Below are 23717 nucleotides of genomic sequence, written 5' to 3'. Positions count from 1 at the left end.
TAGCAGTACAATAATACACCGTACCTGCATGTGCGAGAGAAAAAAGAGAGAACATTCAAGTGTTTGCATGTGTATGTGCAAAACAATGTCCTTCAGTTGGGTTATTACTGCAGTGGGTAGGGGGTCGATGGGCAGAGGGTTTGGGGCTCAACTGGTAGAGGTTTCTTTACTCTTTGATCGTGTGACCATGGGGTGGGCTGTATGGTAATTACCCCTTTCTATTTCAGTAGTTGTCTCTGGGGAATCAGGGGGGTGGCAGGGTATGGGGACACTTTGGCCGTTAGCTGCGGTAGAAGTCCCTTCCTCCGTTGGCGACGCTGTTGCTGTTCTTCCAATGGCCCTGTCGGTGACGCTAGGGCGGGTCTGGAGTTTGCAGATCTTTACGTCGTGTAGGTGATTACAGGCACGTTTGTCCTGTAGCTTTACTGCTCTCGTTGATACTTCCTCTACCAGGTGGGGGCCAGTGAAGCGTGGGCTGTTCCACTTTCTGTTGAAATTGCGGAGTAGTACGTGGTCACCTTTAGCAATTTTGCACAGTTTTCCCTTTTCCAATTCTTCATCCGCGTCTTCTTGTTGATCACTCTTAGACCCGCCCCGCGTGCGCTCGAGCTGTTGAGACACAAACACTACACTAGTAATCAAGGAAGACACATATTGGTACATTTCATCACCAAGGACAGTTGCAGTACTCTCATGGTCGGTGAATGCTCTTGATGTTGGCGTCAGAGGAAGGCGCATTTGACGTCCGGTCACCACCTCGTGAGGGGTGAGGTGGTGGTCGGAGCCTGGTCTATTCCTTAGCTCAAATAGGGCTAGCGGAAGGCAATACAGCCAACTCTTCTTTGTTGTTTGCTGTATTTTTGCAATTGCCTCCTTTAATAGGCCATTCAGGCGTTCGCATAGACCGTTGGCCTGCGGGTGATATGCACATGCAAATTTATGCTTGATGTTCAGTAAGGATGTGATATGCTGGAACATTTCATTGGCGAAATGCGGACCATTGTCTGACCGCAGTATTTCGCACACTCCCCACCTGGGGAAGACCTCCCTCACTAGGAATTTAGCTGCTCGGAATGCATCTGGGTGTAAGCAGGGCCCTGCCTCAATCCACCTCGAGAATGGGCATACAACTACAATCATATACCTATTTCCTTGACATACGTTGATCATATCAACATAGTCAATATGGATGTGTCGGAAGGGTCCCTCTGGCCGGGGTATAGTACCTTTTATCACCTTCAGCGTGTGACCGGCCGTGAACTGCTGACATGTGAGACAATTGCTGATAAAATTTGACACATGGGAATTTAACTCGGGGCAGAACCAATCTTCCCTAATTCGTGCTGCAATGACTTCCTTGCCTGTGTGGGCTGGGTGGTGTAGTTGGCTCAGGGCGGTGTTCTATAGTGCCAGTGGCATTACCATCTTTCCAGTGCTACCCTGGCGCCATAGTGCGTCAGTTGGCGACATTATACATCCTCTTTTTACCCATATTTCTTTTTCTGCCATTGGTGCAGCCGCTTGTAGCTCCATTATCTGTGTGGCTGGGAGATGGGTGTACCCTTCTCTTATTAACATCTCCTTAGCTATTCCCCTCCCTCTCCCTCTCTCTCACTCTGGGGGGTTCCATATCTCGCCAAAATATGCAGCATACTTCGCATGTGCGTCTGCTGCTGCATTCCCTTTTGAAATATGGTCTTCTCCATTAGTGTGTGCCGTGCATTTGACAAAGGCTAATTCTTGGGGGTCATTTATTACTTCAATTAGTTCAGCCAATAAGAGGGCATGTTGCACTGGAGTGCCGTCAGCTCTCCTAAACCCTCTTCTCCTCCATTTGGACAACCCTGAGTGGACAGTAGACCTGACATATGCACTGTCGGAATATATGGTCACTCGTTTGTCAAAGCTTTCCTTCAACGCCAAGATCAGTGCAACTAATTCCGCTGCTTGGGCAGAGTAATGCTGTGGTAATTATACGCATTTCATCGCCACACACACCGGTACCTCCGTCATTTTTACCACTGCTGCCCCAGTTCTCCTGATCCCGTCACTTTGGTCAATTGTTGATGACCCATCAATGAACAAGAGCTCACCTCCGTCTAGTGCGTTCTCTTCAACCCTTCTAGTACATGAATACATTTCAGTAGTCTTTGTACAATCGTGTGCATAGTCTCCTTCCTCAATTGCTTCTGCTATAAACCTTGCAGGGCTGACCGTGCTGCATCTAACAATTGATAGTTCAGCTCTAGATAATATTATCTCATAACCTGACGCCCTCTGCGTTGTTAGTGTGGACTTAGGCTTGTTCAATATTGCAAATAGTGCATGTTCCACAAATAGTGTGGTTGGGCACCCCATGGTGATTGCTGATGCTTTCTCTACCGCAAAGGCAGCTGCGGCGAGACCTTGTTCGCAAGGGAAATGACCTAGCATCACAGGATCCAAGTGGCCGCTGTAAAACGCTACTGGTTTGTAGCCCATGCTTGTTTTTTGAGCCAACACTGCTTTCATTACTGCTCAGTCGCAATGTGAAAATATAAAGAATTGTCGTTCATAATCTGGGGTGGCCAGTACCGGAGCGGTTGATATTGCATCTTTCAGTTCATCAAAAGCCTCTTTCATTTCCATTGTCCACCCCAACTTTTTCTCCCCTTTGTTAGCTTCTTTTAACCCCTCAAGTAGGGGTCCTATGTATGAGCTGTAATCAAATACCCATGCTCTGCAGTAGTTGCACAGACCCAGGAACTGCTGTAATTCTCTCACTGTTTGTGGCAATGGCGTTTTTGAAATGGCCTGTGCTCTTTGTGGTGCAATCTTTCTTCCATATTGGGATATGAGCTGGCCAATGTAAAGTACCTGTTCCTGACAGTATTGTAACTTTTCCTTGTCTACCTTGTAACCTTTTTCAGCCAATATTGTCAGCATCTTTAATGAGTCCTCTCTGCATCTTCTTTCGTTTGTGCTGCAAATTATTATGTCGTCAACATACTGCAACACTGTGCTTTCTACTTCAATGTTACCCAAATCCATCTGTATTACTCTGTTGAATATTGAGGGTGACTCGCAGTACCCTTGTGGCAATCTGGTGTGTTTCCACTTTGTGTTTCTGTAAGTGAAGCTTGTCAGATCTTGTGAGTCTGGATGCAGTGGTATTGAGAAAAAGGCATTTTTAAGGTCGATCACTGTAAACCGTGATGCCTCTGCTGGAATGCCGCACAATATTGTGGCCGGGTTTGCTGCTATGGGGTATTCTGCTTCCACTATGTTGTTCAAAGGCCTGAGGTTCTGTATGAAGCGCGAAGACCCACCTTTAGCCTTGCGCACTGGGTATACAGCTGTGTTGCATGGAGATTCTGATGGGACCAATATGCCATTATTTATAAGGGCCGTTATTGTTTCATATATGCCCTCATCTGCCTCTTTTGATAGTGGGTACTGTTTCACTCTGGGGAGTATTGCACCCTTTTTCAATTTTATTCTTACTCCCCCTATGCTTTTTATACACCCCACGTCATAGGGGCTAGTAGTCCATAATGATGTGGGTACTTTTGCCATATCTTCCTCAAAAAAGGGAACTGGGGTGGACGTGGGTGCCTCAAGTGCCATTGCAATTTTCTGTGCCACTTGTTTGTACGTCACCCTTAGCCATATTTCCACACTCATCATAAATACCATTTCACCTTCTTCCTTTTCTCCTGAGAAGAGCTCCTCATCTGACACCTGGGTGAGTCTACATCCCTCTGCTAGTGCTATCACTGCCCTCCATGCTCTTCCTTCTCTGTCTTGGGCATGTACTGCAATGTAATCAGCGGTTGCTATAATGCTCTCTATGTCCACTGAAATCACCTTTCCTTCTGGTTCATTGGCTGGTGTTTCTGGTCTAAACAAATACGCTGCTGGCCTCCTCCAGATCTTTCCTTCTATCCCTGGCATCCATGCAAATGCCATGTCTGTCCCGTACTGGAACAGTTCACCATCTACTGGCTCAGATCTAATTACTGTCTGTCCACAGTATGCTTGCATAATCTGTCGTGCAGTGAGCATGTTAATTCCTGGAGTGGAGCAAATTATGCCGTTCTCCGTAAAGGAGATCGTCATATTCAACCTGCTCATTATGTCTCTCCCCAGTATATTGACTGGGGAGGCCCTAGAATATAAAAGTGGGACTGACATGTCATAATCCCCTATTGATAAGGGAATGTTATGAGTAAAGGGAACCAACCCCCTAGCCCCAGAGAATCCTTGGGTGTTCATGGCTTCACCTGACATCTTAAATTTACCTTCCCCTATGCAAGACCGGGTCGCCCCGGTGTCAACAAGGAATGATAATTTTTTGTCACCTATCGTTACCTCTATGCGTGGTTCCTCCGCACTATTGGGTGTTACCGACAGGATGGGACACACCAAGGTCGTCTGTGGGCTGTCCTATTGAGGGTATAATGATTGACCACTTACTGTGTAAGGGTTGTGTCCCAGGACTGTCACCCAACCCAGTTGTGTTTGCGGTAGTTGGGTATTGGTAGAGGTTATGTTATGGTCTTGGACTTGTGCAGGTTGCTGTACTTGCTGTGCTTGGGGTTGTTGTGTTATCGCTACCTGTTGTTGAGGCGGTGGATATGTCCGTGGCTGTTGTTGTGTTACTAGTTGTTGCTGTCCATTTCCCTGTTGCAATGTCTGCTGTTGCTGGATGCCCTGCTGTTCCTGTGTGAACTCTTGTTGTCCCTGTTCACTCCACGATGGTGTGCCTGGTCTCACTCTACACGTGCGTGACATGTGTCCTACTAATCCACAAATCCAACACACCAGTGGTTCCCTGTTCTGCCATGGAAAGCTTCCTGTGTTGTCCTGGTATACTGGGTGCCCGGTGGGGTAGGAATTTCTAAGTCCCCCCACCTGTTGTTGTGTGTTATATCCGTATCCTCTCCCTCTCATTATTCCTCCCCTTCCCCTGTTGTAATTATAATACCCAGCTCCTGGCATTGAGTATCCTCCTCCCATGTTAGTCGTGTATGGTTGGAGTGGCGGCATCTGTTGTGTTGTAGTCTGCGATGATTGTATTTGGGAGGGATCTTGTGCAGCCACTACTTGTGTGGGGCTTTGAGTCATTGTGGTAGGTGTAGTTATTAGTGCGCCTTCCATCGTGTATTTAGTAAGTTTTTTCTGTACTAGTTTAGCCTCTTCCGTTTTCCTGTCCTCTTCCTTTTTTTCATTTTTTCTTTCCATGTCCTGCAATGATGTACTATAGTCAGTTGTATTTCTGGCCATGCTTTTGCTTCCATCCCCACTACTTTCTTCAGTTGTTTCTGAACTGCTTCTGGGAGCCCCTGTACTAGTATATGATAGAATATTGCTGGTGTTTTGTCCCATTGTTCTCTCGTTTCCATATGCCACTTCTCTTGAATTTCCTGGATATAATCAACAGGATCTTCGTTCTCACGCATCTTGCGCGAGGTAATTGCTCCTATGTCTGATGTGTCTGGATACTGTACCCTCAGTGCCTGCCATAATGCATGTCTGCAGTTTGCGAATGGTGCCCCATCGTGAGATGTGTTTGTTATTGTGACCCCGGGGAAGTCCGCTCTCTTCCAGATGTCATCCGCAGCATCCCCTAATATTGATATTAGAAGGCCCTTTACATCTCCCACTGCCAATTTCTGTCCTGCGGTGTGTTTTTCCATTTCATATATCCATTTACCCGCACCTCCACTTAATGATGGGAGTCTGCACTTTATATTTTCCTTGTCTGCATGCTTCCAAGGGACGTATTGTGGTCTAACCCCTCCCCTCTCTAGAAGAGGCATTAAGTTGTGTCCCGTTTTACCCCCTGGGTTCCACAAAATCGAGTCCGCACACCCCTCCTCTTCTTCCGTCTCTTCTACTTTGTCAGTTTCGTCCATATTTCTCCTGGTCTTGACTCTTTCTCCTCCACCACTTCCCCTTCTTTCATCATTTCCTTTATTTATTGTGGGCGTGTGTATTCGTTCTCCCTGCCTGCGTCCAGGGAGGTCTCTAAGCCTTCCTGCATAGGGTGTCAGTTCGTTTGTGAAGGGCGCGAGTTTAGATGGGCATGTTGCACGTAATGAGCGTGAGGTGGTGGAGCATGTAGGACGGGATGGTGACGGCGTAGCTTCACGTGTCTGCCTTTCCGCTATTCCTTGCTCTTCCTCCTCACTTCTCTGCAATTCTTCCTTTCTCCTGCAGATCCATGGTGAGTCTCTATTTGTCCGGGTGGTGTATAGTTTATCTAGGCTTTCCCTTTCACTATTTCTTCCTTCCTTCTCCATTCCTTCTTCTTCCTCACTACAAAAGTAATTAAAAAATGGCAACCCCCAAACTGTCTTTTTCCCCCCAATCGTTACTGTTCTTAAGTCTATTAGGTCCGTTCCTCCCTTTTCCTCTTTACTAATCGCTCCCCTTTGTGCCGATGTTGTTGCTACTTCTGTACCTCTATATACAGGCCTCCTTAATTCACTGTACCCCCTCTTATCTTCTCTTTCCCCTTCATTTCTCTCCGCTATTTCTCTACCAATTTCCTCTCTTTTCTTTTTTAATTCTTCCATTACTTCACTACTCATTTTTTCCAATATCTTTTCATCTTCTTTCTTCCTTTCCCATTTCTCCCTCTCCCGTTCTAATATACTCTCTATCATCCTCCCTTCTTCATATTTCCTTGTCGTTTCTGACAGTAATCTCTTCTTCCATATTGCCATTTCTTTTTCTTTCTCCTCTTCCTCCTTTTTTTTTCTGTCGCGCAGTGCTGCTCTTGATACCCTTTCTGCTGCTGCCTTTAACCTTTCGGCTTCCCTCCTTTGTTCCTCAGTTCGTTCTCTCATTTTTTCCAACTCATTCTTACCTTCTTTCCTTTCCCGTGCTCTCTCTCTTTCCCCCCTCTCGAGCTGCTTGATCAGTTCATTCTGCTCATCCCTTAATTCTGCTAATCGTTCCTCCAAAGTCTCTTCCTTTTGTCTTAACAGCTCTTCCCCCTTTCTTTTCCCCTCTTCCCCTTTCATTTCACTCTCCCTGGTATTATCCTCATCCATTTTCCTTACCACCTCCTTCTCTTCTCCTGTTAATGAACCTCGTAATTTTAATAGTATCTGCGCAGCTACCCACTCATCATTTCCTACGTCCGTAGTCTGCTCTTCTTCAGTCCTCCCTTCCCCTGCTAGCATCTTCCTATGAGCTGATCCCGTTGTACTAGTCCGCTCCCCTCCCGTGTGGCCACCTGTAGCTGTATATGGAGGCGGGCTGTATGCCGGGTTCGAGTACCCCTCAGCTGCCCTTAATTGTTCTCTTGCTATTTCTCCTAGTTCTCTTAAAGGATACAACCCCCCTTCCTCTCTTTTCACTACCTTCGCTAGGGGTATATTGTCGCTCTGTTCCTTTTTTATTTCATTTTCGTTTGAGTTGTCACTCTTTTCTCCTCCCTCTTGTCCGTTCCCCGTGTTCTGTGTGCCTTCACTTTCTTTTTCCCCATTCTCTCCCTCCTCCTTAATCTCCTTATCTCCCGTTGTTTCCCCTACAATGAACATCCCGTTTGGTCCTGGTCGGGACCCTTGGAACATCCTCCATAAATTGAACACCTCCACGTGGTGTGTCAACTTCTTCCCCTTGTATGTATTATGCAAATGGTTTAATAGTGAGTGTTGGGTATATGGGTCGAAGCTACCATTAGGCGGCCATGGTGTCGTCATTTTGTTGTCCGTCCCCTCTGTCCATTCTATGCTATACTTGATCAGTCTCTCCCTATGGGGTGACAGTGTTTTACATATGTGTTGCAGCGGGGTAGTGAGGGTGTTCCCCCACCCCCCCCGATCCTGCCCCGTATGACATAGTAGCGCTCCACTTGTTATCCTTCCCCTTTTTGGTAGCGGTTATCTCACTAGCAGTTTACAATATACAGCCTTATATCTTTACCAGGCCCCGTAAGTTTGGGGACTTGCGATAGTCCGCTAAGGAAAAATTAGTAAAATATAATATTTACATTTGTATATTCTTTTCTTTCGTTTCTTCCTTTATACAATACCCTTACGGCCCCCTGCGGCCGAGGCGCACGTAGCCCCCTGCGGCTGCGTGCCCCTTGTGACGTTCTTATACTGCCGTCCTACTTTCACTTGCTCCTCCTCCCTCTTCTACACTTGCCGTGGCCGGCGTTCTCCGTGCGCAGCCACGTCCCCCTTTTCGCCTTCTCCCGATCAACTCATTACCGTTTACCTCCGTTTCCACGCCCTTAACACAGCTCTCCTCCCCGCCACTCAAAAATAAAGATGCCTGGTTCTCGAGATGTCCTATGAAAGCCCTGCTGGTGACGTCACCGATCTCTTCAAACTACTGGTAAGTTCTTCATATATTCTTTAAGTCCAAAATACACTTACAATCTACCCCATTAACCCCACAGCTGTCTTCCTGTCACTCCTGGAACAAGGTAATCAATAATATAATCAGACTGCGCACGCTGCGTCGCCTCGCGTGTGATACGCCCCTCGACAGGAGGGCTTAACCAGCCAATTATCTTCCGTATTGGGCAACTAGCTAGCTACCGCCTACAGGGAAACGTCATCTATCGAGTTTCCTGCTCGATCAATAGGGATCCTCCTCTACTCATTGATCAATAATTGCCAAATCGTAGGAAACCACGCACACACACACACCCTTACACATGGTCGCGACCTAGGCCAATTAGTGTCTACGAGCGGCCACACGTGATGTGTTCGTGCTCCGCCCACTTCTCTCCCGTAACGTAGCGGACTGCTCTCGCACTCGTCCGGCTACCATTCATTTCATTGCCAACACTAAATTATCAAACCTTCGCCGCGCACCTGTGCAATACCTCCCGTATTCAATTCCTCCCCCCTCCCTCACAATTTCACATTGCTTGTTGGGCGTGGCATACTCACCAAATTCTCTTGATGCGGGGCCGCTCGACTGCGTGCACCCCTCCAAGCGGCTCGCCACCTCCCCTTGTTTGGACTACGTCTGGACACTCGCCAACCGCGGGCGGGATACTTCTCAACCGGCTCCCGAGGGCCAATATCCGGATTGCGCTGTCCAGTCTTCTCGCAGTTCCGCGATGGTCCTGTAGTCCTCAAAAAGGGGGCAGCGGCAGAGGGGGCCGCGCCGCCGGGCCTCCTCGCAACGGGAGTACTTGGAAAAATAAAATAAAAGCGGACCTTAAACAGATCTCAGCAGTGCCTCCAACTTGTCTCCCGGGGTCGGCTGGGCCGTCCGCGGACCTCCGGGCAGGGAGGCCCCAACTCCTCCCGTATATCCCAAAAGAGATAGAGTATGAGACACACGCAAGAAGCAAGGTGATTCTGCTGTTTATTAAACAAAACGGCAGGGATGGGTCAAGGATCGTACGCGTCCGTCCTGACACTCTCTCAACATTGTGGGGCTCGCAGGCCCTTTTTACCTTAGTATGACGCGCTACTTGCGTCACCTGAGAAAGTTAGCAAAAAACCTATCGCCACTCTGGATTGGTTCCCCGAGTGGTAGGGTTAGTATAGCATACGTATAGAGAACGATGTTATTGGTTAAGGGTCAGTCAGGTGGTATACTTGGGTTGTCCCTTCAGTTTGATACATAAAAATTGTTACATGAAGACCCCTGAGGATTGGTCAATGTTAATGGCGTCAGTGATAAGGGCACCATGTTCTGATTGGTCCACCCGCGAGCCCCCCAGTCTGGGACCATCGCTGTTCCCAGCTCGCGGTGCACCTGTCATTTGCAACAATGTTTCACTATGGGTATGTGCAGACAATGTGAGGATTTATTCATAAGCAGGAAGGCCGACTACTCCCACCGCCGCAGATGTCCATTGAGTCGCTTAGTTGTATCTGCCTGTGTCTTGAGACGGGGGATCCAGGCGCCTTCTTCCTCCTGGGCTTGGCACCCTATCAGGTTCGGCTTGGTCACGTGAGGTGGGACCCTGGTTGAGGCAGAATTCTGCACAATTAATATTGCATTTCTCACTGTGTGCCTGGCTTATCTTGCAGGTGTGACCTTGGCGTCGGCTTGCGGTATGAGAGTTTGCAACGTTGTGCCCTTGACTGTCTGCTTTCGCTGGGCTCATTCTGCAGGGTCAGCAACCAAACTCTTGCTCATTCAATGTTCATGGAAGCTTTTGCTTGCGGCCTACTTGGGCCTGGTGCATAGGTGGAACCATTTGATGCAGAGCGCTTTAGGTTATGGTATCATATTGCTCTATCCCCAGTATCGTGTCTTCGTTATATTTGTTATTATGATACATGGGTTTAGAAGAAGCGTGAGCAAGCCTTTTTAGATGAGTTCATTGTGCGTCTTGCGTTTCTGCATTTTGAAAAGCCTATGTGGAAAATAATAAAGATGCACGTCCATGGGTGTGTCGGTCGCCTACGTCATAGCACTGAGTATGTTCTTCGTGTGGATTGGTGTGGGAGTGTCCGGTGTGTATGTTTGCACGGGTGTGCTGACCGTTGGCTAGGTCGTCATGGCATCTCTAACGATGTGTTGATTTGGTGCTGGATGGTTCAGTCGAGTCCATCCATGCCGCAGGTGTCGGCATGTGCAGGGCAGGCTGGTGGGCAGGCGGGTGTTCACGCGAGTGGGCACATCCGTATGTTCCTGTACCAGGGTATTTGGTCGTCTGGTAGATGGGCAAACTCCTCTCGTGGCGGGTGTCTGGGCCGTGATCCTCTAGGCCAGGGTTGAGAGGGGATTGGTGGGAGCCTTTTGTTCACTTTTCCCACTTCACATCCTCGCTGGACCAGTTCGCCCAATCGTCCAGCACCATGGCCTGGCCAGAAGTTCATCTTCCTTCTCCGCATGCCTCCAGTCTTGCTCCTTGATAGAGCCACCACAAATCAGGAATACCTCACCATCCACGTCATATTCCCCGTCCGACTCACCCACTATGAAATTGTTTTGTGCTCTGAATAGGAAATCCGCTATTATGTTTTCCTTCCAGGTATGCACTCCACACTAAAACGGTGTCCTTGCAGGAAAGTAATCCACCTAACTATCCTACGCGTGGACTTTCTTGGGTTGGGAAATACATCTTAGAATGAAATATGCAAATGTCTTTAAATTTAAGTTCACGGCCTGTGACATTACTCCCCACGGCATAGACAAGGCCAGGTATTATCACCCACACCTGTAAATGCACAAACACGGTTGTTTTCCAGCCCTACATAAAGCACTTTATTTAGGCTCAACTCTGGCTAGGACCTATTATTCTTATTGCTATTCCCCTGCACTCTAGCACCTAGTTGTTGAGAAGGGGAAAGAAGACAGTTAACAGAGGAAGAAAAAATGCAAGAATAATGGGAGGGTTGAAGGCTGACCATATCTCGTGGACTAATTTGCTGAGGACTTTTGGGACTTGTGATAAGCAAGAAATAAGTAACATTTCCTAAGCTAAGTGCCATTATGTAAGGACGCAAGGGTTCTTAACCCTGGTTACCCTTGTTCTCTTTTTAAAATAGACAACATAAGAAAATGTGCTCTGCCTTTCAAGCATGGTATACTTTGAGTACACATACAAAGGAATGTTGAAACCTTCCACATGAAGGGCTTGTTTATTACATCCCCTAACCCCTAAAACATCTAATTACATAATACTACAGGGAATGAGCATTGCATATACCTCAGCACTATGCAAATGTCAGTCAGATCGACTAAAACAGAAAGGCCATTTGACCAGTGCCCTCGTTCCCCTGCTGAAGGATCACCAACACCAACTGCGCAGTGACAGCCGAAACCTTTGAAGCAATACAAGTCATGTCTTTGGACCCTGCTGCTCCAGTGTCTCTTTAGTCGAAAATCTTCCACAGAAATTAAAATGGATGCGATCCACTAATTCAAAGTTTTTCATATATTTTCTCTCCGATATGCATATCATCTAGGCTATGCCCCACCCGTAAGGATGAGTCATGAATACGATTTTTACCTCGAGGAAAAAAGGACATGAACGATACAACAAAACATGTCAGTTGAAAGATTGCGTCAGAATAATCAATTCTTAATCAATGGTGTAGGAATAATTGTTTCAAATAGTGTGGACACGCAAAAGCCCACTTTTCATTGATATGAATTGATGCACACAGCAAAGCGTTGCCAGAGGATGATACTAGTGGTGGTGATGTATTTACATTCTGATTTTTACTTTTGCATTCATATTTTGCTAATTGTTGCTACGAATTGCAGTGCATGATTGAGTGGTTCTAAAGTAAAATGTAATGTGTAAAAACAAAATAATTTTAATTGGCTTCCAACATTATAAATGCAAGACAACATATAAACTTGATCATATATCCTCCTAATACATAAGCGAAACTTGAAAATGAATATCAACCACTAAAATGTACACACTGTACAATCTCTAATTCTCAGTGCATTGCTTCATGAATAAAACGTGCCATGTCTTCATTTAACTGCAAATCATGGGCATTCAAAATTGCATGTAAAGATTCCCTTCTTTATTTAATGCCAAGTCTATATAAATGTGGTCTAACTACATTTTTCCTTACATTCATTTGTTTGGCACAAGAAAGCAAAAGGCGCAATAACTCATCAATTCTGCCAATTTCACAGTCACATAATTTATCGGCAAAATAACTAATCTGACACCAAGGTTTATCACACGTTCCAAGAACATTTATGACCATGAGAATTGATAAACATTTGAACCTCAGTGAAGATATAATGGCCCTCATTATGAGGATGCCGGTAGACCGCCAGTAGTATCGGCAACCACGCCTTACCGTTTTCACCACTTGCTTAATACCCACATATGTGTAGTGTTTTGCTTCTTCAACTATAATGCCATTAAAGAAAGAAACAATTTATGTTTAAATCTTTTGCGACCAAAATGCAGCACTTTAGTTTCCCCCAAATTCAAACGTTTGCCTCAAGTCTAGAAAGGCTACATAAAGGGCCTTTCGGCTGCCCCTGTTTTATTTATATACCAAGGCACCTAATGTCATAATTATTTACAGGCAAAGAGCCCGGGGGAAAGCCTACCTAACTGTTAGAAATGACATTAGAGGTGTTTACCTAATCCTCAAATCTACTAGCAATCCAACGTGTGAACACCTTTCACGCCAACAACCTTGTTGCTACAGGCCAGTAGCCCTTCTTAATTATTATTATTATTATTATTATTATTATTATTATTATTATTATTATTATTATTATTATATTAATTGAGTGCCGACCCAGCTTCAAGAACTCAAGGAGCCCTTTATAATCATAGGGGGAAGAACACAGTGAGGGAAACAGAGAAAATGGGAGCTGGGGGTAACAGGGGTGGGCAATTGGCAACAAGGGATCGACAAGCAACAAGGGGAGGAGACAGTTCTGAGCTGATCAGCAAGTATCACGTAGGGTGTGGAGTGGAAGGTGTGTGGACTTAGGTGTTAGGGAAGAACCATTCCTATATTGGGCATATCCATTTTTAAATATTGGTACTACGATAATATGTACTTGCAAAGTCTGATGAGAAAATAGCTCTTTACTACAAAGCTACACTACCACGGTACTACCATGGTTTAAAGCCCTTATTTATTCTATTTAATATTTATTTATGTTTTCTCTCCTCTGCATCGCACTTTCCACTGCCCCCCCTTCCTTGCACTTTTCCCCAATTTTCCTTTCCCATGCACTTGCGCTTTCTTAAATGTCACTGGGACTAGTAAGATCACTATTTTTCTGTTTTTTTTTCTCCTTGTTCCCCTCCCTTTTTGCCTGGTCGCGCTCTGAAACACTTGTGTACGAGCGCGATATAGATAAAATATCATTTCATTTCATTTCATAGAGTCAGCACATACGTTTTTTAAGTAAATAAACACTTCTTTTTTATTTGAACTCTCTGGATATCCTTTTTCTTAAACATACTCATAACCTTTGTTGCAGAGGAAATAGAAGGCAGACATTCTTTTTTTGTAACGGATTGTAAGTGCAGTTGGTGGCTGTAAAAGGTTCAATTAATACATATGATTTCTTAAAAACCTAGTAGGATTCTTATACCACACTTGTCATAGCAAACATGCTTTGAGTGATATAGCAGTTTCACAGAGCAGCAGATCCGAGACATTATCAGCAGAGCGTCATTTTTGGTGAACTGGCTAACATTGCCACAGTGCGGGGGAATCTAAGAGATGACTCACTAAAAAAACCTCAAAGGAAACAATTCACAAGTGAACAACACAGACTATTATATGTATTTAAAGGCAAATATTGTCCCACTTGGTCTGCAAGAGGAAAATGTACCACACTTATGCTTAGATGATGAGGACCACTCGTTGATTTTCAGTACCGTTGGTGCAAACTGTAGCAAAGCCTTGATACCTGCATGCAGTCAAAAAAGCTGGAAAGTTATAAAATACTGAATGTACTAAAGGAAAAAGAGAAAAGTTAATCCAGGATTCACAAATATCAGATGGTAAAATAAACCAATAGCAATAAAATACCAGAAAAACACATTCAAGAAAGAAATACTCACTAAAAGGTTGAAAGAAAGACATCAACGATTCTAAAAAGGAAATAGTTTATCCCTAGTTAGCCCAGAATTACATTCAATCAACATATTGTGAAACCTAAAGCAGAGGAAGGGGAGGATACAAACAACATACACATACAAAATGTGCAACACTTTCAGATTAATCTCCAGTGACTTTGCAGGAGAAGAAGTCTGTCCAGCAACAGAAAGCTTTTTTATGCAGCAGTATACAAAAGGGACACCAGTTCAAACAAACAAGAGGTACCCAAATCAAGGGTCACCGGGTCTATGCAGAAAAAGGGTGAAAGCCTAGTGGATGTCTATAAAATGCCACTTGTGAACCTCTCTGACCAAACATTGATTATATGAGGCGTACACTATCTGATGAAAGAACTCTCCTTTTGGCAAACACAGACACCCCAGCTCACCCAAACAGACATTTAAGATGTTAAGCTGTTTCAGGAAATTGAGGATCACAGTATGTTTTCAGGCACATGCATCACTGAATCAACAGGCATCACTGGTTTTGAAGCTCGATCTACCCTTTTCCCTCCTGATGTCACTTTGCTGCACGAACTGTGAACTTTTGAAACAACAAACTTTCATCAAATACAAAAGGCCCAGCTTGTAACAAATTTCATATAAAGCAACATTTCCAAATTAGAATGGCAGGCACTAAACAAACTCAAAAATGACAAGGATTTCATTATAAAGCAATGAGATAAAGTTAGGGCGATAACAAGTCTAAGCAAATAAGAATATGGAATAGTACTAGTGCTACTCATTGACGAAATACAATACAAGAGAATGATAACTGACCCAAAGAGAATCCCTGAACTCCCACCTGATAATGCAGTTGTATCCAAATGTTTCATGCTAAACCACCCTTGATTAAAAATAGTGTTGCCTGCCCCCACCAATACTAGAAATGCTTATACTTTCAGTTGAACAAGGTCACTGTAATTCATTCTCTTGGGCCCCCCAGGGGTGGTCTGTCCCACAGCTTGATGATCACTGTTCTATAGCCATCGAAAAATCCACAAAAAGCTGATCAATCCCTCTGAAAGCTTAATTGTATCAAGCTGTGGCTCTTATGTATACCTCCTCTGCAAATACATGGACTTATTTCTGAATCCTCTAGATAAGAGACCTGGGGCCTACATGGCAGGATGTCAGAGGCATCAGAGGTGGCCGCCAGCACAAAGCGTATTGCACACTCATCCACTGTGCGGCTTGCTTCTGGGTACCTGTGTCGTTCCGGAATGCAGACTAGGAGCTGGGAGCTGGGATCTAACACTATGCTCTGTGACCAGCTGAGCAAAAAGACAGGAGAATTGTTAGAGTTCTACTAGAGACCATGAAACTGGAGAGTTGCTGGGCTTCTCTGAGGTGAGAACACTGAGGGAATAGAGAAACTGAAGGTTTCCCCCTCTCTGCTCTCCATCGACTGCTCAGATGGCACATTTCTTTATAATTATATGTAAACTCGCATGAGCCTATGTAAGCTTTACATGACCAATATTGTTCTACCTCTTGTTTGCGCTTGATTTGCCGTGCCATTTCCCTCTCATCACCCCCCTACCACGCACATTGTGATGGCACATTGTGTTGCGGGCAGTTGGCAGTTCGCACATGCCTTTCTTGCTCTACATGACTCACACGCCTCATAAGGGTTCAGTTTGAGTACTGCACAGCTGCCTGGCATGCTGAAGAGACTAGGGTGGTTATATATCTACTCCTGTCACTGCCACAGAGCTCAGAGCTGAAGAAGATTCACTTTTGCAACCAAATAGACAAGTTCCTGATTGTGAGTGATGAAGTGGGTTGTAAGATAGGTCGTTCACAATAATGCCCAGTTCATCCTTTGGGTTTAGGAGGGGCAGTGAACAAGTTTGGCTAACCCTTGCCAAACGTCCAAGCCTCCCAAAGAGATGTTCCGGTGGGCTCTGAAGCCAAGAAATCCAAAGGAACAGCATGCAATACCAAGCCCATTCTCCACCAACGCCAGTATAAGACAAGGGACTTCTTTGGTGGGATGGCAGCTTTAAAGAGGCGAGTTCAGGGAGTGACAGACAAGGAGGTAAGGGAAGGAGTGGAGGAATTGGGAGAGTCAACTCCAACCTACCTAAATAACTACCTGGTTATTCTTTGCTGACCTTCTTCGTTTGCAATGCTTCTCAAGATAGAGTGGGCCCAACCCATCCAAAGGAGCAAGCTGAGATAGGTCATTGTCAATGAGCATGAATACATTGACTGGAAACAAAGAGATATGGAGCATAAACAATACTATTATTCCTGCATTTGGCAAATCCAGTGACTGGACCCTAGGTTTGCGTCTATAATACAAGGGACAGTTTCCAAGTAAAGAGAGATCCAGTTTTGGAATCCTAAGAAATCACGAGCTGTCATCACTTTCATGTACATTATATAATATATGCCCAAGAAGGAGATTAGACTTTAACCTATCCCATGGGGAGGCCATAACTAGGGCAGAAGAAAAGGAAGAAGTAGAAGTAACTCATGATGGGGAGATGTGGAGGGCATAGAATCTGTCCACAGGACTAATTCAAGACTGTATAGACCCCTTCAAGGCAGCACATTAATGTGTGTCAATAATGGGAAGTCTCTAACCCTGGCTAAACTGGCAGACACTGGGAAAGCCCCAAAGTGGTATCATATGTGGCCAATGAGACATTGGGGGGCTCTTTAGTTGTCTATCTTGAGTGGCATCTGGAGGGGCTGTTCGCTGATGTGCACCAGTGGATGAAACAGAGATCTGGAGAACAAGGAAAGTACACAAAGAATGGGACACAAATTATCCTACTCAGTGACTTCAAGTTAGACCTCAATGACCCTAAAGATACTAATGCCTCTATCCTAGCTAATACAATTATTGAAGCCGGCCTTACCATCAGGAACAACAGCCCCACTCACTCCAAAGGCCGCACCCTGGACTGGGTAGCAGATATCAACTGCACTTCCTTCATAGCTGCCACTGAACCGTGCATATGGACTCAACATTACCTGATCCTGCTTACCATTTCGGATTTACCTTAAACTAAGACAACCAAACTATCAGCACCACCAGCCCTCATCCGCTGTATAAAAAATATAACAGTCACAAATCTCCTTCCTTTGATTCAGCCCATCACTAATCATTCAAACTTGATCACCAACACTAATGACCTGGTTGACCTGTATAATAACACTATCAACTCTGCCATAGACGCCATTGCGCCTCTGAAACTGAGCAAATCTAAACCTCTTGCCCATCTCAACACATGGTTTACCCCTAGTCTAAAAGCCCTGTGCAAAGAAAAAAGACAAGCAGAAGCCTGTTGGAAAAAAAATCCTTCTCCCCAAAATAAAAATCTCCTCTATTCCCTCACCAATATATATATATATATGGAGCAAATTATACGGTCAAAAAAAGAAACCTTCAATGACAGAATTAAAAAAGTAAACTCAAACACTATGGACATTTTCTCTATTCTCCGAGAATTAGAATCCCCTATCGCACCTGTAGACTCTTGCACCAAAGATAAAGCCTGGTACACAAATATTCAAAATGCCTTATGCAATAAAATCACATGCTACAAGATAAAATATCAGCCAAAAGAACCTCCCTCCATTACATTGTGCTCTCCACTCAAGAAGCCATCTTAAAAGAACTCGCCATCAACCAAACTAAACCATACAACCAATTCAACTTCAGGTCTATTTCCATTGCAGAAGCCAAGAATATCATCACTTAACTTAAACCTTCTTGTTGCCTTGGCGACACCTGTGCAGCCCCATTATCAAAGAAGCTGCACAAGACCTAGCTCCATTCCTCACCTCCTTCATCAACTCTTCCTCTAAATTCTGCTCTGTGCCTACCAACCTTAAAGATGCCTGGATACTACCCGTTTAAAAAAAAAACAACCTAGACCCTATTGTCCCAACGAATTATAGACCCATAACGACAGTTTGTTTCTCCTAAAAACATAATTAGACTGCCTATCTACAGATTCAATCCTACTTGGAGATTAATAACTTACTAGGCACCAGGCAATCTGGATTCAGACCAAGACACGGAACCGAGACAGCACTCCTCTATCTCAAAAACCAACTAGATGAGCGTAAAGATAGAGGAGACACCTCCATTCTCTTACTCCTAGACCTGTGAGTCGCTTTTGATTTGGTCGACCATAAAGTATTATGCAACCATCTCAAATCGGCTGCCAACTTCTCAACATGGCCACTGCATGGATGAACTCCTTCCTGGACAATAGAACTATAAGAGTCTTTTCGCCCACTTCAGTTGCTGACCCAGTACCCATCACCTGCGGCGTTCCTCAGGGGTCCTGTGTCTCACCTACTTTGTTTAATATTTTTACAAAGCCACTCTTTGATATTCTAGACAAACTGGGTGTCTCATACACTAATTATGCAGACAACACCCAGATCCTCATCCCAATGCAGGGATACTACGACAAAGACACTAACCTCATAAACAAAATCTATAAAATCATACAAACTTGGATGGCCACCCACGGTCTATGTCTGAACGACGAAAAAACCAAGCTTTTAATCATTGGGTCCACCAGCAAACTAAACAAATTCTCCCACATGTACAAATCCATCACCATTGATGGTATTAAAATCAATGTAGCCAAGGAAGTTAAAACCTTAGTCTTCTATTTAGACTCAGCCCTTAACCTTAACAAGCATGTAAATGCCGCAGCATCAGCTACAAGTTACACTTGCAAACTAATCCATGCGTGTAAATCATTTCTGACCACTGATAACTGTACCACTATTGCACGGGCTTTAATCATATTGAAACTAGAATACTACAATGCATTTTACCTAGGCACTAACAAACACAACACTAATAAACTCCAAACCCTGCAAAACAATGCCCTTAGAACAGCCTTAGGCATTCCCAATGGACAACACATATCTGACCAAAGGAGATCTGCCAAATGGTTGGCCATCAATGACAGAATCAAACTTTAAACACTAAACATTACACACAACTGTCTCAATAACAAAGCACCTGCATACCTCACAGAGAAATTCACTAAGCATACATCTGGACGTCCCACCAGAAAGGCTCAAGCCAACAGTATCAGAATCCCCAACTTTAGTCTGAAAAGAACTGGAGGCTCAAGTTTCCAGTACTGGCCGCTCAACTATGGAACTCAATCCCGGATTCCTTAAGAGCGACACCTTCCTTCCATTCCTTCAAAACCAATGTTAAACTCTGGCTACACACCAACGACTGCTGACACATAACCCTTTGACCGGTCCCTACGCACCAATACACAGGTGTTGCACTTAACATACCTATGTTAATTCTCTTCTCTACATTCTTCTACTATTCCTATATGTTGCCTACAACTGCAAATGTAAACCCTATATGTGTAACCGTGACCTTACTCGTCTTACACATGTACATACTAATGCAAACCTTCTACTCTGCACACTGCAGTTACTCCTATATGTTGCTTTAAGCTGTTACTGTAAATGTAAATATAACCCAAGATGTAACTGTAACCTCAGATGTAAATGTAACCTAAGATGTAACTGTAACCTAAGACATCATAAGTGCCCAGTTGCCTAACAGCCTGGTGCAATCTACAAATAAATAAACAATACAACAAACAACAACAATACAAATTACACGCATAATCTTCCACCAGATGACAGTTTTATTTACCAAATCCACATCCTTGGATCACAGATCCTCCAGGGATTGGTTTTCACACCCAGGCCTCCATTTCTGGCCATAACGAGCCATTGCCAATGGCCAGTATGGAAACCCAAGATGTGCATTGCAGAGCAGCTACCTAAGCAAAATAACTGGAACTAATCTGTACTATAGGAATTCATACCGGCCAACAAACAACCATGCTTTATGTGCCGTAATCCCAGCTCAGTCTGAAAAAAGTGTAAGCAAATTTAGGATACAAAAGAAATATAGTAGCCCAAACAGAGGAGGTATTCAACCTCAGCTCAACCCATTTACATGAATTGAGTAGAAAGTCATATGAGGGACGGTGAGCGCTTGGTGATAATTGAGAGTGATATAATGGAAAAGAACATGAGTCAGAATTCAAAAAATTAAAAGAGATCCTAAGAAATTATTTGGTGGACTAATAACTAACTGTAAATAAGGGCAGAGGACAGAGGGAATGAAGCAGAAAACAGAGAAATCAAGGCAGGTTCTACTCATAGAGTAAGAAGGAATGATAACATGGCAGCTCCCCGACACCCCTGAAGCAGCACTGGCAGTGGTAAAGCTATATAAAGAGATGGAGGACTTTAGTATAAATGGCCATTCTGAAATTGCAAGTGCAGTTCGCAATGAGAGGAATCTGCTCCTTTGCAACATCTCAACCCCAAACGAACCAAAAGAGAATGAGAATTTAATAAATAGATTCTACAAGTAAATAAATGCCCAATTTGCATAAGGGGTAATTAAACGGTCTGACCTCAAGATATCAAAATAAATCCAGTATGAGAAAGCAAGGGACTATCGAAACACCATTCTTGCAGGAACTGGTATAACCAACCTAATCCCCTTCATGAGGGGGTTAACCCTTTCATTAATCCATATATCAAAATTAGAATAATTCTACTAGTGGAAACCAAGATATTTAAGGGATGGACATTGCATGCCTCAAGAAGTGGCAATAATACGAGACAATGAAAGAGGATGGCACAAACCATAATCAGTAAAGCACAGCTGCCCAGTGCCCAAGAGAATGAGGATGAGAACGTGACATCAGTACCGACCCATTCAAGAGGTGCCATTAAGAAATTAATATGCTCTTAAGAAATGAAAGACCATCATGATTTTATCATATGTGGAGAAATTAATGCCAAAATGGAGGATTAGGGTGGCCTTAAGGAAACAATACAAATACAAATTGAGCTCCATAGATATTCCAATTCATAATCATAATTTTCAGAACACGCATTAAAATGATAAGCTTCTTTTTGATTTCTGCTTGAAACTGGATCTGATCTCTGCCCAGAATGTGTACATGTCAAACCCTATGTACAAGAGAAGCCATCTCTGTAATACATTATATCCTGCTGAGCAGAGGCGTGGACAGGGTAGGGCCTCAGGGGCAAGGCACACCCAAAATCTGTAAATGCCCGCTCAGAAGCGCTGTGTGGGCATTTACAGATATTTTTGTCAGTGCAGTGGGCCCAACTACATTAGCTTCATGCCCCATTTGCTAGACAATCCTGGTTACGCCTCTGCTGCTGAGTCCAGATTTATGGACCAAATATGAGAGCTTTGAGGTTTGCAGCCGGATAGAAAGTGATCATAATTCGCTGTTCCTGCATAGGAAGCATGACTGGCAAGAGAACAGTGCCGCCTCAGGTGAACAGAGTCAGGTCATAATGAGATGGAGCCAGACTTCGAAGAAGATGAATCTCACTCTCTGGCCGGAATGGTATGAAAACTACACCAAAGCCATGGAAATGAATCGCAGAAACGAAGACACCCATGGGCAAACTTAGAGTGTGCATCGTGTAACTAAGCAGTTATATGAACAGCTAATGTCATTTTTATCTTTTTCAGAAAAGGCCCCCCCAAAAGAACATTTTTACAAATCCTTCAGGCCTTCCCCGGTCCGACAAGAAGCTTATGGTCTGTAAATCAGAAATGCAAGAAGTCAATAAAAGTGGCCTTAAAGCAGAAGAAATAAGATATCTGAGGAAACACTATGAAATATTATCAGTGACTATGAAAAACTATTCTGGGACCAATGTTGGCAGACAATAGAGAGAGCTGATGTGGACATGAACTCAAGGTGCAGAGTTTCAGATCTAGGCTAATATAAACCTTGAATCAAAGATACTATTTTAGAGCCTGATTGGAACAATCATTGTGGCAATAAGCCACTCGACGGTGGGCCAATACCGCCCCAGGTAATGCCCCGGGTCCCTACTTACAGGCCTGAGCGTAGCGAGGGGCTTATTGACAGTAGCACGCCGGCCCGTTAGACAGGGGTACTAATTGCATTTTTATCTGTTCCGAAACGCTGCTGTGTTTCGGAACAAAAAAAAAAAAGGGTAATAAAATGGCCACCGGGAAAGGGAAAACGTAGCCTGTTTTCCCTTTCCATGGCGGCCATCGGGAGCGGACGCGCTGTGAACAGAAGTGTTCACAGCGTGTTCGCTCCCGAGAAAAGAAGAAAAAAGAAGGTAAGTGGGGTTGGGAGGGCAGGGAAGGAATAGTTTGCAGGGGAGGGGGGTGGAGGAAAAAAATAAATACCTGAGTCCTCGGCGGGGGACGAAGGAAGCCTCTCGCCATGGGGAGCCTCGGTACGGGGATTGCCCCTTTTCGAGCCTCCTCATTGGCTAAGGGGCTGCCTCACCCCCCGCCGGGAACAAATGCAGGCACGTATGTGCGTCCACTGGGATTACACTGTGGTATGGCTCGGAAACGAGCCAATCACGTTAAGTGTATCCCATGGACACACGTCCGCTGGGTACTAATTTACGATACTGTTCAACAAAGAGACCTCTAACTACTTAGAAAGGAGCACAGAGAACAATGACAGTGACATTGGGACAGAAAATTTGCTTGACAAAAAGAGAATCTTTCAAGTAAAAAACAATAGACAAAATCCACAACCCAAATGAGTGGCTGCCATTTATGGCATGCTATTTTGTCTGCTGTGAAAATCAGATAGGCAATAAACCATTAGGCCAGATGAAATTCCAGAGGCTCAACATGATCCCAGCAGATTTTTTTCAGCATGCAAAAGACTGGTGGATTGAATTGTTAAAAGTCATCTTTCTGTGCTTTGCCTAAAATGTCATCTTTCCTGATTGATAGTCCAATTCTATCATAATTCCCTTGTACAAAAAAGGTGTGTTATGGAGTAAGTGTTTATATTTTAAGTGCTAATGGAGAAAGAAACAAGAACATGAAGATTAATCATGGTCACCTTCTGCCCTTTTAAACAAGAAAAAATGGTTCTATTCAACCTCACCTTTAGTTTAAGGACCATTAACTTTATTTCCTCAAATAGTTGTGAGTTTTCTATTATCTTGAAGCATAAGAATTCTTTTTTTGACTTGGCAGACTATGTATGACATTATATTGCTGCAGGAGACAATGTTGCTGAGTCCACGGCTTATAAAGGTACACAGTGTGCATGACGCCAGCCTGGAAAGGCACTATGGGTTGACATACTGGGAGACGTGTGATAGCAGTGGATGTTAGAATAGG

This window comes from Ambystoma mexicanum, chromosome 5p (genome assembly GCF_040938575.1).
Source record: "Ambystoma mexicanum isolate Mex_15411 chromosome 5p, UKY_AmexF1_1, whole genome shotgun sequence".
NCBI lineage: Eukaryota > Metazoa > Chordata > Amphibia > Caudata > Ambystomatidae > Ambystoma > Ambystoma mexicanum.
Note: the sequence above shows the minus strand (reverse complement) of the source record.